At 38.5% G+C, this 16,295-nt stretch overlaps 1 protein-coding gene across 3 annotated transcripts in view; it reads left to right on the top strand.

The window, feature by feature from the left end:
- LOC112257051 (probable E3 ubiquitin-protein ligase MID2) overlaps nt 1-16,295 on the top strand; it is a 213,253-nt gene that overhangs the window by 177,058 nt on the left and 19,900 nt on the right. The window lies entirely within an intron of this gene.

The raw sequence follows: 16,295 nt of genomic DNA, 5'->3' as shown, positions 1-16,295 counted from the left end.
AATACTGCAGGGTAGTGTTGTTTACTGTAATACTGCAGGGTAGTGTTGTTTACTGTAATACTGTAGGGTAGTGTTGTTTACTGTAAGTGTTGTTTACTGTAATACTGTAGGGTAGTGTTGTTTACTGTAATACTGTAGGGTAGTGTTGTTTACTGTAATACTGTAGGGTAGTGTTGTTTACTGTAATACTGTAGGGTAGTGTTGTTTACTGTAGTACTGTAGGGTAGTGTTGTTTACTGTAATACTGTAGGGTAGTGTTGTTTACTGTAATACTGTAGGGTAGTGTTGTTTACTGTAATAGGGTAAGTGTTGTTTACTGTAATACTGCAGGGTAGTGTTGTTTACTGTAATACTGCAGGGTAGTGTTGTTTACTGTAATACTGCAGGGTAGTGTTGTTTACTGTAATACTGCAGGGTAGTGTTGTTTACTGTAATACTGTAGGGTAGTGTTGTTTACTGTAATACTGTAGGGTAGTGTTGTTTACTGTAGTACTGTAGGGTAGTGTTGTTTACTGTAATACTGTAGGGTAGTGTTGTTTACTGTAAGTGTTGTTTACTGTAATACTGTAGGGTAGTGTTGTTTACTGTAATACTGTAGGGTAGTGTTGTTTACTGTAATACTGTAGGGTAGTGTTGTTTACTGTAATACTGTAGGGTAGTGTTGTTTACTGTAATACTGTAGGGTAGTGTTGTTTACTGTAATACTGCAGGGTAGTGTTGTTTACTGTAGGGTAGTGTTGTTTACTGTAATACTGTAGGGTAGTGTTGTTTACTGTAATACTGTAAGTGTTTACTGTAGGGTAGTGTTGTTTACTGTAATACTGTAGGGTATTGTTGTTTACTGTTTCAACTGTTCTGCCTTATTAATCGACCATGCTGGTCATTTATGAACATTTGAACATCTTGGCCATGTTCTGTTATAATTCCACCGGCACAGTTTGGCCACTGTAATACTGTAGGTTTCTTCCTAGGTTTTGTTGTTTTTACTGTAACCTGCATTGCTTGCTGTTTGGGGTAGTGGGTTGTTTACTGAGAATACTGTACGAAGGGCTATATAAATAAATTTGATTTGTGTTGTTTACTGTAATACTGTAGGGTAGTGTTTACTGTAATACTGTAAGTGTTGTTTACTGTAGGGTAGTGTTGTTTACTGTAATACTGTAGGGTAGTGTTGTTTACTGTAATACTGTAGGGTAGTGTTGTTTACTGTAATACTGTAGGGTAGTGTTGTTTACTGTAGGGTAGTGTTGTTTACTGTAACTGTAGGGTAGTGTTGTTTACTGTAATACTGTAGGGTACTGTAATACTGTAGGGTAGTGTTGTTTACTGTAATACTGCAGGGTAGTGTTGTTTACTGTAATACTGCAGGGTAGTGTTGTTTACTGTAATACTGCAGGGTAGTGTTGTTTACTGTAATACTGCAGGGTAGTGTTGTTTACTGTAATACTGTAGGGTAGTGTTGTTTACTGTAACACTGCAGGGTAGTGTTGTTTACTGTAACACTGCAGGGTAGTGTTGTTTACTGTAACACTGCAGGGTAGTGTTGTTTACTGTAACACTGCAGGGTAGTGTTGTTTACTGTAACACTGCAGGGTAGTGTTGTTTACTGTAACACTGCAGGGTAGTGTTGTTTACTGTAACACTGCAGGGTAGTGTTGTTTACTGTAACACTGCAGGGTAGTGTTGTTTACTGTAATACTGTAGGGTAGTGTTGTTTACTGTAGGGTGGTGTTGTTTACTGTAGGGTAGTGTTGTTTACTGTAGGGTAGTGTTGTTTACTGTAATACTGTAGGGTAGTGTTTACTGTAGCGTAGTGTTGTTTACTGTAGTACTGTAGGGTAGTGTTGTTTACTGTAATACTGCAGGGTTGTGTTGTTTACTGTAATACTGCAGGGTAGTGTTGTTTACTGTAATACTGTAGGGTAGTGTTGTTTACTGTAATACTGTAGGGTAGTGTTGTTTCCTGTAATACTGTAGGGTAGTGTTGTTTACTGTAATACTGTAGGGTAGTGTTGTTTACTGTAATACTGTAGGGTAGTGTTGTTTACTGTAATACTGTAGGGTAGTGTTGTTTACTGTAATACTGTAGGGTAGTGTTGTTTACTGTAATACTGTAGGGTAGTGTTGTTTACTGTAATACTGCAGGGTAGTGTTGTTTACTGTAATACTGTAGGGTAGTGTTGTTTACTGTAGTACTGTAGGGTAGTGTTTACTGTAATACTGCAGGGTAGTGTTGTTTACTGTAATACTGCAGGGTAGTGTTGTTTACTGTAATACTGTAGGGTAGTGTTGTTTACTGTAGGGTAGTGTTGTTTACTGTAGTATTGTAGGGTAGTGTTTACTGTAATACTGTAGGGTAGTGTTGTGTAATGTAGTACTGTAGGGTAGTGTTGTTTACTGTAATACTGTAGGTTAGTGTTGTTTACTGTAATACTGTTGGGTAGTGTTTACTGTAATACTGCGTGGTAATGTTGTTTACTGTAATACTGCAGGGTAATGTTGTTTACTGTAATACTGCAGGGTAGTGTTGTTTACTGTAATACTGTAGGGTAGTGTTGTTTACTGTAATACTGTAGGGTAGTGTTGTTTACTGTAGTACTGTAGGGTAGTGTTGTTTACTGTAATACTGTAGGGTAGTGTTGTTTACTGTAGGGTAGTGTTGTTTACTGTAATACTGTAGGGTAGTGTTGTTTACTGTAATACTGTAGGGTAGTGTTGTTTACTGTAATACTGTAGGGTAGTGTTGTTTACTGTAGGGTAGTGTTGTTTACTGTAATACTGTAGGGTAGTGTTGTTTACTGTAATACTGCAAGGTAGTGTTGTTTACTGTAGGGTCGTGTTGTTTACTGTAGTACTGTAGGGTAGTGTTGTTTACTGTAATACTGTAGGGTAGTGTTGTTTACTGTAGGGTAGTGTTGTTTACTGTAATACTGTAGGGTAGTGTTGTTTACTGTAATACTGTAGGGTAGTGTTGTTTACTGTAATACTGCAGGGTAGTGTTGTTTACTGTAATACTGCAGGGTAGTGTTGTTTACTGTAATACTGTAGGGTAGTGTTGTTTACTGTAATAGGGTAGTGTTGTTTACTGTAATACTGTAGGGTAGTGTTGTTTACTGTAATACTGTAGGGTAGTGTTGTTTACTGTAATACTGCAGGGTAGTGTTACTGTTTACTGTAATATGCAGGGTAGTGTTGTTTACTGTAATACTGTAGGGTAGTGTTGTTTACTGTAGGGTAGGGTAGTGTTGTTTACTGTAGGGTAGTGTTGTTTACTGTAATACTGTAGGGTAGTGTTGTTTACTGTAATACTGCAGGGTAGTGTTGTTTACTGTAATACTGGAGGGTAGTGTTGTTTACTGTAATACTATAGGGTAGTGTTGTTTACTGTAAGTGTTGTTTACTGTAGGGTAGTGTGTTTACTGTAATACTGTAGGGTAGTGTTGTGTACTGTAATACTGTTTAGTGTTGTTTACTGTAATACTGTAGGGTAGTGTTGTTTACTGTAATACTGCAGGGTAGTGTTGTTTACTGTAATACTGTAGGGTAGTGTTGTTTACTGTAATACTGCAGGGTAGTGTTGTTTACTGTAATACTGTAGGGTAGTGTTGTTTACTGTAACACTGCAGTGTAGTGTTGTTTACTGTAACACTGCAGGGTAGTGTTGTTTACTGTAATACTGCAGGGTAGTGTTGTTTACTGTAACACTGCAGTGTAGTGTTGTTTACTGTAACACTGCAGTGTAGTGTTGTTTACTGTAACACTGCAGGGTAGTGTTGTTTACTGTAATACTGCAGGGTAGTGTTGTTTACTGTAATACTGTAGGGTAGTGTTTACTGTAATACTGTAGGGTAGTGTTGTTTACTGTAATACTGCAGGGTAGTGTTGTTTACTGTAGGGTAGTGTTGTTTACTGTACTGTAGGGTAGTGTTGTTTACTGTAATACTGTAGGGTAGTGTTGTTTACTGTAATACTGTAGGGTAGTGTTGTTTACTGTTTACTGTAGGGTAGTGTTGTTTACTGTAATACTGTAGGGTAGTGTTGTTTACTGTAATACTGTAGTTGTTTACTGTAGGGTAGTGTTGTTTACTGTAATACTGTAGGGTAGTGTTGTTTACTGTAATACTGTAGTGTTGTTTCCTGTAATACTGTAGGGTAGTGTTGTTTACTGTAATACTGTAGGGTAGTGTTGTTTACTGTAGGGTAGTGTTGTTTACTGTAATACTGTAGGGTAGTGTTGTTTACTGTAATACTGTAGGGTAGTGTTGTTTACTGTAATACTGTAGGGTAGTGTTGTTTACTGTAATACTGCAGGGTAGTGTTGTTTACTGTAATACTGCAGGGTAGTGTTGTTTACTGTAATACTGTAGGGTAGTGTTGTTTACTGTAATACTGTAGGGTAGTGTTGTTTACTGTAATACTGTAGGGTAGTGTTGTTTACTGTAATACTGCAGGGTAGTGTTGTTTACTGTAATACTGGAGGGTAGTGTTGTTTACTGTAATACTATAGGGTAGTGTTTACTGTAATACTGTAGGGTAGTGTTGTTTACTGTAGGGTAGTGTTGTTTACTGTAGTATTGTAGGGTAGTGTTTACTGTAATACTGTAGGGTAGTGTTGTGTAATGTAGTACTGTAGGGTAGTGTTGTTTACTGTAATACTGTAGGTTAGTGTTGTTTACTGTAATACTGTTGGGTAGTGTTTACTGTAATACTGCGTGGTAATGTTGTTTACTGTAATACTGCAGGGTAATGTTGTTTACTGTAATACTGCAGGGTAGTGTTGTTTACTGTAATACTGTAGGGTAGTGTTGTTTACTGTAATACTGCAGGGTAGTGTTGTTTACTGTAATACTGTAGGGTAGTGTTGTTTACTGTAATACTGTATAGTGTTGTTTTCTGTAATACTGTAGGGTAGTGTTGTTTACTGTAATACTGTAGGGTAGTGTTGTTTACTGTAATACTGTAGGGTAGTGTTGTTTACTGTAATACTGCAGGGTAGTGTTGTTTACTGTAATACTGTAGGGTAGTGTTGTTTACTGTAGTACTGTAGGGTAGTGTTTACTGTAATACTGCAGGGTAGTGTTGTTTACTGTAATACTGGAGGGTAGTGTTGTTTACTGTAATACTATAGGGTAGTGTTGTTTACTGTAATACTGTAGGGTAGTGTTGTTTACTGTAGGGTAGTGTTGTTTACTGTAATACTGTAGGGTAGTGTTGTTTACTGTAATACTGTAGGGTAGTGTTTACTGTAATACTGTAGGGTAGTGTTTACTGTAATACTGTAGGGTAGTGTTGTTTACTGTAATACTGCAGGGTAGTGTTGTTTACTGTAATAGGGTAGTGTTGTTTACTGTAATACTGTAGGGTAGTGTTGTTTACTGTAATACTGTAGGGTAGTGTTGTTTACTGTAATACTGTAGGGTAGTGTTGTTTACTGTAGTACTGTAGGGTAGTGTTGTTTACTGTAATACTGTAGGGTAGTGTTGTTTACTGTAATACTGTAGGGTAGTGTTGTTTACTGTAATACTGTTTACTGTAATAGGGTAGTGTTGTTTACTGTAATACTGTAGGGTAGTGTTGTTTACTGTTACTGTAGGGTAGTGTTGTTTACTGTAATACTGTAGGGTAGTGTTGTTTACTGTAATACTGTAGGGTAGTGTTGTTTACTGTAAGTGTTGTTTACTAATAGGGTAGTGTTGTTTACTGTAATACTGTAGGGTAGTGTTGTTTACTGTAGGGTAGTGTTTACTGTAATACTGTAGGGTAGTGTTGTTTACTGTAATACTGTAGGGTAGTGTTGTTTACTGTAATACTGTAGGGTAGTGTTGTTTACTGTAATACTGTAGGGTAGTGTTGTTTACTGTAATACTGCAGGGTAGTGTTGTTTACTGTAATACTGCAGGGTAGTGTTGTTTACTGTAATACTGCAGGGTAGTGTTGTTTACTGTAATACTGTAGGGTAGTGTTGTTTACTGTAATACTGTAGGGTAGTGTTGTTTACTGTAATACTGTAGGGTAGTGTTGTTTACTGTAATACTGTAGGGTAGTGTTGTTTACTGTAATACTGTAGGGTAGTGTTGTTTACTGTAATACTGTAGGGTAGTGTTGTTTACTGTAATACTGTAGGGTAGTGTTTACTGTTACTGTAGGGTAGTGTTGTTTACTGTACTGTAGGGTAGTGTTGTTTACTGTAATAGGGTAGTGTTGTTTACTGTAATACTGTAGGGTAGTGTTGTTTACTGTAATACTGTAGGGTAGTGTTGTTTACTGTAATACTGCAGGGTAGTGTTGTTTACTGTAATACTGTAGGGTAGTGTTGTTTACTGTAATACTGTAGGGTAGTGTTGTTTACTGTTACTGTAATACTGTAGGGTAGTGTTGTTTACTGTAATACTGTAGGGTAGTGTTGTTTACTGTAATACTGTAGGGTAGTGTTGTTTACTGTAATACTGTAGGGTAGTGTTGTTTACTGTAATACTGTAGGGTAGTGTTGTTTACTGTAATACTGTAGGGTAGTGTTGTTTACTGTAATACTGTAGGGTAGTGTTGTTTTTACTGTAATACTGTAGGGTAGTGTTGTTTACTGTAATACTGTAGGGTAGTGTTGTTTACTGTAATACTGTAGGGTAGTGTTGTTTACTGTAATACTGTAGGGTAGTGTTGTTTACTGTAATACTGTAGGGCAGTGTTGTTTACTGTAATACTGCAGGGTAGTGTTGTTTACTGTAATACTGTAGGGTAGTGTTGTTTACTGTAATACTGTAGGGTAGTGTTGTTTACTGTAAGGTAGTGTTGTTTACTGTAATACTGTAGGGTAGTGTTGTTTACTGTAATACTGTAGGGCAGTGTTGTTTACTGTAATACTGTAGGGTAGTGTTGTTTACTGTAGTACTGTAGGGTAGTGTTGTTTACTGTAATACTGTAGGGTAGTGTTGTTTACTGTAATACTGCAGGGTAGTGTTGTTTACTGTAATACTGTAGGGTAGTGTTGTTTACTGTAATACTGTAGGGTAGTGTTGTTTACTGTAGGGTAGTGTTGTTTACTGTAATACTGTAGGGTAGTGTGTTTACTGTAATACTGTAGGGTAGTGTTTACTGTAATACTGTAGGGTAGTGTTGTTTACTGTAATACTGTAGGGTAGTGTTGTTTACTGTAATACTGCAGGGTAGTGTTGTTTACTCTAATACTGCAGGGTAGTGTTGTTTACTCTAATACTGCAGGGTAGTGTTGTTTACTGTAATACTGTAGGGTAGTGTTGTTTACTGTAGTACTGTAGGGTAGTGTTTACTGTAATACTGCAGGGTAGTGTTGTTTACTGTAATACTGCAGGGTAGTGTTGTTTACTGTAATACTGTTGGGTAGTGTTGTTTACTGTAATACTGCGGGGTAATGTTGTTTACTGTAATATTGCAGGGTAATGTTGTTTACTGTAATACTGCAGGGTAGTGTTGTTTACTGTAGTACTGTAGGGTAGTGTTGTTTACTGTAATACTGTAGGGTAGTGTTGTTTACTGTAGGGTAGTGTTGTTTACTGTGCAGGGTAGTGTTGTTTACTGTAGGGTAGTGTTGTTTACTGTAATACTGTAGGTTAGTGTTTACTGTAATACTGTAGGGTAGTGTTGTTTACTGTAATACTGTAGGGTAGTGTTGTTTACTGTAATACTGCGGGGTAATGTTGTTTACTGTAATACTGCGGGGTAGTGTTTACTGTAATACTGTAGGGTAGTGTTGTTTACTGTAATACTGTAGGGTAGTGTTGTTTACTGTAATACTGTAGGGTAGTGTTGTTTACTGTAATACTGTAGGGTAGTGTTGTTTACTGTAATACTGTAGGGTAGTGTTGTTTACTGTAATACTGTAGGGTAGTGTTGTTTACTGTAATACTGTAGGGTAGTGTTGTTTACTGTAATACTGTAGGGTAGTGTTGTTTACTGTAATACTGTAGGGTAGTGTTGTTTACTGTAATACTGCAGGGTAGTGTTGTTTACTGTAATACTGCAGGGCAGTGTTGTTTACTGTAATACTGTAGGGTAGTGTTGTTTACTGTAGTACTGTAGGGTAGTGTTTACTGTAATACTGCAGGGTAGTGTTGTTTACTGTAATACTGGAGGGTAGTGTTGTTTACTGTAATACTGTAGGGTAGTGTTGTTTACTGTAATACTGTAGGGTAGTGTTGTTTACTGTAATACTGTAGGGTAGTGTTGTTTACTTTACTGTAGGGTACTGTAGGGTAGTGTTTACTGTAATACTGTAGGGTAGTGTTGTTTACTGTAATACTGCAGGGTAGTGTTGTTTACTGTAATACTGCAGGGTAGTGTTGTTTACTGTAATACTGCAGGGTAGTGTTGTTTACTGTAATACTGTAGGGTAGTGTTGTTTACTGTAATACTGTAGGGTAGTGTTGTTTACTGTAATACTGTAGGGTAGTGTTGTTTACTGTAATACTGTAGGGTAGTGTTGTTTACTGTAATACTGTAGGGTAGTGTTGTTTACTGTAATACTGTAGGGTAGTGTTGTTTACTGTAATACTGTAGGGTAGTGTTGTTTACTGTAGGGTAGTGTTGTTTACTGTAATACTGTAGGGTAGTGTTGTTTACTGTAATACTGTAGGGTAGTGTTGTTTACTGTAATACTGTAGGGTAGTGTTGTTTACTGTAATACTGTAGGGTAGTGTTGTTTACTGTAATACTGTAGGGTAGTGTTGTTTACTGTAATACTGTAGGGTAGTGTTGTTTACTGTAATACTGTAGGGTAGTGTTGTTTACTGTAATACTGTAGGGTAGTGTTGTTTACTGTAATACTGTAGGGTAGTGTTGTTTACTGTAGGGTAGTGTTGTTTACTGTAATACTGTAGGGTAGTGTTGTTTACTGTAATACTGTAGGGTAGTGTTGTTTACTGTAATACTGTAGGGTAGTGTTGTTTACTGTAATACTGTAGGGTAGTGTTGTTTACTGTAATACTGCAGGGTAGTGTTGTTTACTGTAATACTGTAGGGTAGTGTTGTTTACTGTAATACTGTAGGGTAGTGTTGTTTACTGTAATACTGTAGGGTAGTGTTGTTTACTGTAATACTGTAGGGTAGTGTTGTTTACTGTAATACTGTAGGGTAGTGTTGTTTACTGTAATACTGTAGGGTAGTGTTGTTTACTGTAATACTGTAGGGTAGTGTTGTTTACTGTAATACTGTAGGGTAGTGTTGTTTACTGTAATACTGTAGGGTAGTGTTGTTTACTGTAATACTGTAGGGTAGTGTTGTTTACTGTAGTGTTGTTTACTGTAAGTGTTGTTTACTGTAGGGTAGTGTTGTTTACTGTAATACTGCAGGGTAGTGTTGTTTACTGTAATACTGTAGGGTAGTGTTGTTTACTGTAATACTGTAGGGCAGTGTTGTTTACTGTAATAGGGTAGTGTTGTTTACTGTAATAGGGTAGTGTTGTTTACTGTAATAGGGTAGTGTTGTTTACTGTAATACTGTAGGGTAGTGTTGTTTACTGTAATACTGTAGGGTAGTGTTGTTTACTGTAATACTGTAGGGTAGTGTTGTTTACTGTAGTACTGTAGGGTAGTGTTGTTTACTGTAATACTGTAGGGTAGTGTTGTTTACTGTAGGGTAGTGTTGTTTACTGTAATACTGTAGGGTAGTGTTGTTTACTGTAATACTGTAGGGTAGTGTTGTTTACTGTAATACTGTAGGGTAGTGTTGTTTACTGTAATACTGTAGGGTAGTGTTGTTTACTGTAATACTGTAGGGTAGTGTTGTTTACTGTTGTTTACTGTAATACTGTAGGGTAGTGTTGTTTACTGTAATACTGTAGGGTAGTGTTGTTTACTGTAATACTGTAGGGTAGTGTTGTTTACTTTACTGTAGGGTACTGTTTAGCAATACTGTAGGGTAGTGTTGTTTACTGTAAGTGTTGTTTACTGCAATACTGTAGGGTAGTGTTGTTTACTGTAATACTGTAGGGTAGTGTTGTTTACTGTAGGTTGTTACTGTTTACTGTAAGTGTTTACTGTAGGGTAGTGTTGTTTACTGTAATACTGTAGGGTAGTGTTGTTTACTGTAATACTGTAGGGTAGTGTTGTTTACTGTAATACTGCAGGGTAGTGTTGTTTACTCTAATACTGCAGGGTAGTGTTGTTTACTGTAATACTGTAGGTTAGTGTTGTTTACTGTAATACTGTAGGGTAGTGTTGTTTCCTGTAATACTGTAGGGTAGTGTTTACTGTAATATTGTAGGGTAGTGTTGTTTACTGTAACACTGCAGGGTAGTGTTGTTTACTGTAATACTGTAGGGTAGTGTTTACTGTAATACTGTAGGTTAGTGTTTACTGTAATACTGTAGGGTAGTGTTGTTTACTGTAATACTGTAGGGTAGTGTTGTTTACTGTAATACTGCGGGGTAATGTTGTTTACTGTAATACTGCGGGGTAGTGTTGTTTACTGTAATACTGCAGGGTAGTGTTGTTTACTGTAATACTGTAGGGTAGTGTTGTTTACTGTAATACTGTAGGGTAGTGTTGTTTAGTGTAATACTGTAGGGTAGTGTTTTTTACTGTAATACTGCGGGGTAGTGTTGTTTACTGTAATACTGTAGGGTAGTGTTGTTTACTGTAGGGTAGTGTTGTTTACTGTAGTACTGTAGGGTAGTGTTGTTTACTGTAATACTGTAGGGTAGTGTTGTTTACTGTAGGGTTGTGTTGTTTACTGTAATACTGTAGGGTAGTGTTGTTTACTGTAATACTGCAGGGTAGTGTTGTTTACTGTAATACTGCAGGGTAGTGTTGTTTACTCTAATACTGCAGGGTAGTGTTGTTTACTCTAATACTGCAGGGTAGTGTTGTTTACTGTAATACTGTAGGGTAGTGTTGTTTCCTGTAATACTGTATGGTAGTGTTGTTTACTGTAATCCTACAGGGTAGTGTTGTTTACTGTAATACTGCAGGGTAGTGTTGTTTACTGTAGGGTGGTGTTGTTTACTGTAGGGTAGTGTTGTTTACTGTAGGGTAGTGTTGTTTACTGTAATACTGTAGGGTAGTGTTGTTTACTGTAGTACTGTAGGGTAGTGTTTACTGTAGTACTGTAGGGTAGTGTTGTTTACTGTAGTACTGTAGGGTAGTGTTGTTTACTGTAATACTGCAGGGTAGTGTTGTTTACTGTAATACTGCAGGGTAGTGTTGTTTACTGTAATACTGTAGGGTAGTGTTGTTTCCTGTAATACTGTATGGTGTTGTTTTCTGTAATATTGGGGTAGTGTTGTTTACTGTAATACTGCAGGGTAGTGTTGTTTACTGTAATACTGCAGGGTAGTGTTGTTAACTGTAATACTGCGGGGTAGTGTTGTTTACTGTAATACTGCAGGGTAGTGTTGTTTACTGTAATACTGCAGGGTAGTGTTGTTTACTGTAATACTGTAGGGTAGTGTTGTTTACTGTAATACTGTAGGGTAGTGTTGTTTACTGCAATACTGTAGGGTAGTGTTGTTTACTGCAATACTGTAGGGTAGTGTTGTTTACTGCAATACTGTAGGGTGGTGTTGTTTACTCTAATACTGTAGGGTAGTGTTGTTTACTGTAGGGTAGTGTTGTTTACTGTAATACTGTAGGGTAGTGTTTACTGTAGGGTAGTGTTGTTTACTGTAATACTCTAGGGTAGTGTTGTTTACTCTAGTACTGTAGGGTAGTGTTGTTTACTGTAATACTGCAGGGTAGTGTTGTTTACTCTAATACTGCAGGGTAGTGTTGTTTACTGTAATACTGTAGGGTAGTGTTGTTTACTGTAATACTGTAGGGTAGTGTTGTTTCCTGTAATACTGTAGGGTAGTGTTTACTGTAATACTGTAGGGTAGTGTTGTTTCCTGTAATACTGTAGGGTAGTGTTTACTGTAATATTGTAGGGTAGTGTTGTTTACTGTAACACTGCAGGGTAGTGTTGTTTACTGTAATACTGTAGGGTAGTGTTGTTTACTGTAATACTGTAGGTTAGTGTTTACTGTAATACTGCAGGGTAGTGTTGTTTACTGTAATACTGCGGGGTAGTGTTGTTTACTGTAATACTGCAGGGTAGTGTTGTTTACTGTAATACTGTACGGTAGTGTTGTTTACTGTAATACTGTAGGGTAGTTTTGTTTAGTGTAATACTGTAGGGTAGTGTTGTTTACTGTAATACTGCGGGGTAGTGTTGTTTACTGTAATACTGCGGGGTAATGTTGTTTACTGTAATACTGTAGGGTAGTGTTGTTTACTGTAATGCTGTAGGGTAATTGAAGTACTGTAGGATTGATTAGTTGGATTGATTAGTTCCCTGTTTACATAATGGATCTCAAACACACATACACTCACACTTACACACACACTAACACACACACCTCTTTTATGTTGCAGCATCAAAGCCTGTGTCTAAAGCAGCCCTGCTCTCCTTCCATAATGCTTTGTGTTTTTCTCTGCTTTCATGTGCCCACAGTCGCTTGGAATGGGTCCCAATTAGCACCCTGTTCCCTACATAGTCCACCACTTTTGTCCAGGGCCCATAGGGCCATTTGGGACGCAAACCGGATGCTCTGTCTCAATTCATCCTCTTTCAATTACTCTCATCCTCTCTCCTCAAGACCTCGGACCTTCTCCTCCAATACAATTAGGTTAGAATGGAGGCAAGGGGAAAGGAGACAAGGGCGATGAGGTAAGGGGAGAGGAGGGAAGTAGAGAGGAGGCAAGGAAAGAGGAGAGAGGTTAAGAGGATGAGAGGATGAGAGGGGATGGGATGGGATGGGAGGAGAGGAGATGGGAGGAGAGGGGTTGAGAGGAGAGGGGAGGAGAGGAGAGGAGAGGGGGGTGGGAGGAGAGGGGGTGGGAGGAGAGGGGGGTGGGAGGAGAGGGGGTGGGATGAGAGGAGAGGGGATGAGAGGAGAGGGGATGGGAGGAGAGGGAATGGGAGTAGAGGGAACAAGAGGATGAGAGGTGTTGTGTTATAAGTCACGTAATGATGTTGTTGGGTTATAAGTCTGTATAACAGTATGTATCTTTAGGTCTGTATAACAGTTGGTCTGTATAACAGTATTTATCTCAAGGTCTCTATAACATTATGTATCTCTAGGTCTCTATAACATTATGTATCTCTAGGTCTGTATAACATTATGTATCTCTAGGTCTGTATAACAGTATGTATCTCTAGGTCTGTATAACAGTCTGTATCTCTAGGTCTGTATAACAGTATGTATCTCTAGGTCTGTATAACAGTATGTATCTCTAGGTCTGTATAACAGTATGTATCTCTAGGTCTCTATAACAGTCTGTATCTCTAGGTCTGTATAACAGTATGTATCTCTAGGTCTGTATAACAGTATGTATCTCTAGGTCTCTATAACATTATGTATCTCTAGGTCTGTATAACAGTCTGTATCTCTAGGTCTGTATAACAGTATGTATCTCTAGGTCTGTATAACAGTAGGTCTGTATAACAGTCTGTATCTCTAGGTCTGTATAACAGTATGTATCTCTAGGTCTGTATAACAGTATGTATCTCTAGGTCTGTATAACAGTAGGTCTGTATAACAGTATGTATCTCTAGGTCTGTATAACAGTCTGTATCTCTAGGTCTCTATAACAGTCTGTATCTCTAGGTCTGTATAACAGTATGTATCTCTAGGTCTGTATAACATTATGTATCTCTAGGTCTGTATAACAGTATGTATCTCTAGGTCTGTATAACAGTCTGTATCTCTAGGTCTGTATAACAGTATGTATCTCTAGGTCTGTATAACAGTATGTATCTCTAGGTCTGTATAACAGTATGTATCTCTAGGTCTGTATAACAGTCTGTATCTCTAGGTCTGTATAACAGTATGTATCTCTAGGTCTGTATAACAGTAGGTCTGTATAACAGTATGTATCTCTAGGTCTGTATAACAGTATGTATCTCTAGGTCTGTATAACAGTATGTATCTCTAGGTCTGTATAACAGTAGGTCTGTATAACAGTATGTATCTCTAGGTCTGTATAACAGTCTGTATCTCTAGGTCTCTATAACAGTCTGTATCTCTAGGTCTGTATAACAGTATGTATCTCTAGGTCTGTATAACAGTAGGTCTGTATAACAGTATGTATCTCTAGGTCTGTATAACAGTATGTATCTCTAGGTCTGTATAACAGTATGTATCTCTAGGTCTGTATAACAGTCTGTATCTCTAGGTCTGTATAACAGTATGTATCTCTAGGTCTGTATAACAGTAGGTCTGTATAACAGTATGTATCTCTAGGTCTGTATAACAGTATGTATCTCTAGGTCTGTATAACAGTAGGTCTGTATAACAGTCTGTATCTCTAGGTCTGTATAACAGTATGTATCTCTAGGTCTCTATAACAGTATGTATCTCTAGGTCTCTATAACAGTATGTATCTCTAGGTCTCTATAACAGTATGTATCTCTAGGTCTCTATAACAGTATGTATCTCTAGGTCTCTATAACAGTATGTATCTCTAGGTCTCTATAACAGTATGTATCTCTAGGTCTCTATAACATTATGTATCTCTAGGTCTCTATAACATATCTATATCTCTCTCTAGGTCTGTATATTTCACCTTTATTTAACCAGGTAGTCTAGTTGAGAACGAGTTCTCATTTACAACTGCGACCTGGCCAAGATAAAGCAAAGCAGTTCGACACATACAACAACACAGAGTTACACATGGAATAAACAAACATACAGTCAATAATACAGTATAAAAAAGTTTATATACAGTTTGTGCAAATGAGGTAAGATAAGGGAGGTAAGGCAATAAATAGGCCATGGTGGCGAAGTAATTACAATATAGCAATTAGACACTGGAGTGATTGATGTGCAGAAGATGAATGTGCAAGTAGAGATACTGGGGTGCAAAGGAGCAAGATAAATAAATAAATACAGTATTGGGATGAGGTAGTTGGATGGGCTATTTACAGATGGGCTGTGTGCAGTGATCTGTGAGCTGCTCTGACAGCTGGTGCTTAAAGTTAGTGAGGGAGATTTGAGTCTCCAGCTTCAGTGATTTTTGCAGTTCGTTCCAGTCATTGGCAGCAGAGAACTGGAAGGAAAGGCGGCCAAAGGAGAAATTGGCTTTGGGGATGACCAGTGAGATATACTTGCTGGAGCGCGTGCTGCGGGTGGGTGCTGCTATGGTGACCAGTGAGCTGAGATAAGGCGGGGCTTTATATGGTATTAAATGGGGCTTTGGTGACAAAACGGATGGCACTGTGATAGACTGCATCAAATTTGTTGAGTAGAGTGTTGGAGGCTATTTTGTAAATGACATCGCCGAAGTTGAGGATCAGAGTGTTGGGAGCTATTTTGTAAATGACGTCGCCAAAGTCGAGGATCGGTAGGATGGTCAGTTTTACGAGGGTATGTTTGGCAGCATGAGTGACTCACCAGCAGCAAGAGCAACATCACTGATGAATACAGAGAAAAGAGTCGGCCTGAGAATTGAACCCTGTGGCACCCCCATAGAGACTGACAGAGGTCCGAACAACAGGCCCTCTGATTTGACACACTGAACACTATCTGAGAAGTAGTTGGTGAACCAAGCGAGGCAGTCATTTGAGAAACCAAGGCTATCGAGTCTGCTGATAAGAATGTGGTGATTGACAGAGTCGAAAGCCTTGGCCAGGTCGATGAACAAGGCTGCATTGTCTCTTATTGATGGCGGTTATTATTTAGGACCTTGAGTGTGGCTGAGGTGCACCCATGACCAGCTCTGAAACCAGATTGCATAGCGGAGAAGGTACGGTGGGATTCGAAATGGTCGGTAATCTGTTTGTTAACTTGGCTTTCGAAGACCTTAGAAAGACAGGGTAGGATAGATATAGGTCTGTAACAGTTTGGGTCTAGAGTGTCTCCCCCTTTGAAGAGGGGGATGACCACGGCACCTTTCCAATCTTTGGGAATCTCAGACGATACGAAAGAGAGGTTGAACAACAATTTCTGCAGATCATTTTTAGAAAGAGAGGGTCCAGATTGTGTAGCCGGCTGATTTGTAGGGATCCAGATTTTGGAGCTCTTTCATAACATCAGCTATTTGGATTTGGGTGAAGGAGAAATGGGGAAGCTTGGGGGAGCTGCTGTGGGGGGTGCAGTGCTGTTGACCGGGGTAGGGGTAGCCAGATGGAAAGCATGGCCAGCTGTCGAAAAATGCTTATTGAAATTCCCAAATATGGTGGATTTATCGGTGGTGACAGTGTTTCGTAGCCTCAGTGCAGTGGGCAGCTGGGAGGAGGTGTTCTTATTCTCCATGGACTTTACAGTGTCCCAGAACCTTTTTTGGGTT

Source organism: Oncorhynchus tshawytscha, linkage group LG08 (genome assembly GCF_018296145.1).
Source record: "Oncorhynchus tshawytscha isolate Ot180627B linkage group LG08, Otsh_v2.0, whole genome shotgun sequence".
NCBI classification, from domain to species: domain Eukaryota; kingdom Metazoa; phylum Chordata; class Actinopteri; order Salmoniformes; family Salmonidae; genus Oncorhynchus; species Oncorhynchus tshawytscha.
The sequence above is the reverse complement of the archived record's forward strand: the minus strand, read 5'-3'. Positions and strand labels throughout refer to the sequence as shown.